Consider the following 3179-nt stretch of genomic DNA (forward strand, 5'->3'; position numbering starts at 1 on the left):
ACAACATGAATACCCACCATCTAGACCAGCAAATACTTTTAAAAGCTACCTTGTCAACCTCACAATTTCATTCTCTCCTTTTCCTAGAGAGGCAACTGCTATATTAAATGTTGTAATTATTCCTTAGTTTTTCATAGTTTTATATAAATGGAATCACTATAAGGATTCTGTGAATGGCTTCTTTAGTCTAATGTTAGATTCATATACCTGAAGTTTTTTTTACTGTTGTGTATGCTTTCACAGTATGACCAACAACTTATTTATCCATCCTACTGTTGTTGGGCCTTTTGTATTGCTTCCAGTTTTTTACTATTACAGTAGTTGTAATGAAAAAGTTGTTGTATGGACCTTCTGGCATACATGTGTATGTTTTTCTAGGGTACAAACCTAGTATTAGAACTGACTTTCCTTATAATTACTAATAATTTTCAGATTATTTTCTTTGGTTTCCCATATACACCCATACCCTCTACAGATAATTGTCTACTTGTATTGAGAAGTGCTTTCATCAGTAGTCTAAATATAGTGAATTTGCAGTATCTCTACTGGGTTTCCAGTCCTAATGGGTATGCCTTTGATGTTTTACCTTTAGATTTGAGACATATTTGCATGTCTTTATTTTTATTTTGTTAACTTGCTTTGTTTGTAGTTTTAAATGAAAGACCCATACTGAATTTTAAGAAGTACCTTTTTGGCATTGATTAAAATATATGGCTTTTCTTACTTAACATTATTATGACAGTTTTCAGTTAATAGATTTCTTCATCTGGGCCTTCCTTTACCTTTTGGAATAAACCACCATTCTCCCATGCTACAATTTGCTTTGATATTGTAGCAGATTATATTTGCATTTTCCAAAGATGGCCACAACTGTAACATATCTGACTCTTCATGCTCATCTTCGAATGTGACTTACACTCTTACCACCAAAAAGTAGGATCTGTGTCCCCTCTTCTAAAATCTGGCTGGGGCTTATGATCACCTCAGTCAGTGGACTACCGCGGAAGTGATGCTATGTGACCTCCAAAGCTAAGTCATAGAAACAATGCAGCTTTTGCTTGCCTTTACATTGAGAGGTAGCCTAGGCCACATGACCAAATGCAAAGAAACTGAGATCTTCCATCAACAGTCACAACCAGCCTGCCACCCATGTGACTGAGCCACTCTTGAAGTGAATACCCCAGACAAATCACTTTAAAAAAAAGTAATTGCTGCTCCTGTCGACAAGTAAACAATCCTATGAGGGATCTGAGCTAGAACTGCCCAGCTAAGCCATTCCTGAATTCCAGAGAAATTGTAAAAAATAATAAGATAATACTGACAATATGGCAGTATGTTATAAATGTAGGTGTTGCTAGATTTCATTAGCCTTATATTTTACTTTATTCTTGAAGTTTATATCAATAGTCATTAGTAATACAATATAGATCTATAGTTTTTTTTTTTTTACTTTTACTGTCTCAGTGTTTTCCTGAATGTCTTAAAAGTTTTGTTTTTTTTTTCAATATGATTTGGAATAATTTAATAACTTTGAATATTCTGTTCCTTGAAACTTTGAGAGAATTTATGTGAGAAAACATTTGACTCAGTTTTGAAGGTCATAGTTCTTTGATAACTTGAGCAATTTCTTTCATATAGCTGATCGGTTCAGGTGTTTTGTCTCTTTTCTTTAGGACTTATTGAATGGTTTTCTAGAAAAAAATATATTTCCTATTAAGATTTCTTTCTTTAGTTTCTATTACGATTTATTTTTTAAAAGCTGTGGAAATTGCCCCCCTAACATCCAGTTAAATTTTTATCTGTTGCCACTTCCCCAATGTCAATTCTAACTTTTTTCTATTTATGCTCACTCCTTTTTTTCCCCTTTGGTTAGCTAGCTGGTACTTTATCTATTTTATTGTTAATATTTTTCTTCCAAAGAACTGGCTCTTGGAACATAATGGTAAATAGTTTTCAATTCCACCATTTTCTTTTACTTCCTCTATAGCTTTCCCTTTTTTAATCTATCTAGTGTCCACATTGTATATGAAACTAAGTTAGAATCCACTTTTATGTTTTCCCATATAATCTGGTTTCACAACACCATGTAGTAAATAATCCATTCTTTCTCTTTTATGCACAACAATCTTTATTGTTAATGTGTTTTCATATATAAACAAACACGGTCTCTGAGTCTTCCATGCTGTTCTACTGTCTTTTCTTCAGTTTTGATTTAATATTGCAGTTTTGTGGTGTGTCACTGTCTGGTAGAGCAGGTCATCTTGCTTGGTTTACTTGAGTTTTTATATTATAGACTTCTTTTCCTTCCCTGTAAATTACAGAGGAAAAAGTAGACTGTGTTCCTCAAAAAAGTCCAGCTGGAAATTTGAGTGGAGATATGTTGAATTTAATTCAACCCATCCAAGATGCTTCTTGTATCTGAGTATGCTTCTTCTTTTATTTAGAGTATCTTCTTTCTATTTATTGGAATTTAAAAGTTGTCTTCAAAGAGTTCTTTATGTTCTTGGTTAAGATATTGTTTGTTTTTGTTTTGCTTTTTTGTGAACGATACCCCCTATTTTCTAGTAGTTGATTGCTGATACAATTACGCTGTCACTGTATTGTATCTGGTAATTTTGCTGAGCTCCTTATTTAGCTTATGGCTTACTGTATACTCTTCATTTTTCTAAGTAGATTGCTATAACATATGCAAATAATTACATTTTTTGTTTTTCTAATTCTTAATGCCTTTTGTTTCATTTTCTTATAGTATTTGTCAGTCCTTTGGTACTATGTTGAAAACAACAGTGATGGTAGTCATTCTTCACTTGTTTACCATAATAAAAGAAACACATACAAAGATTCTACATTCAGCCTAATTTTGATGAAGGTTCCTAATATGTAACCAATTTAGGGAGTTTCTTTTTATTTCTACTTTGCTAAAAGTGTTTTATTTTATTTTTATTAAAAGATTTTTTTAAAGTATGTCTATTTTGAGAGACAGAGACAGCGATAGAGAGCATGAGCAGGGGAGGGGCAGAGTGAGAGACAGAGAATTCCAAGCAGGCTCTGCATTGTCAGTGCAGAGCCGAACATGGGGCTCTAAGTCACAAACCATAAGATCATGACCTGAACTGAAACCAAGAGCTGGACACGAAACCAACTGAGCCACCTGGCACCACTGCTGAAAGTTTTTAAAG

Source organism: Hyaena hyaena, unplaced genomic scaffold (assembly GCF_003009895.1).
Source record: "Hyaena hyaena isolate Hyena2069 unplaced genomic scaffold, ASM300989v1 scaffold_1969, whole genome shotgun sequence".
Taxonomy (NCBI): domain Eukaryota; kingdom Metazoa; phylum Chordata; class Mammalia; order Carnivora; family Hyaenidae; genus Hyaena; species Hyaena hyaena.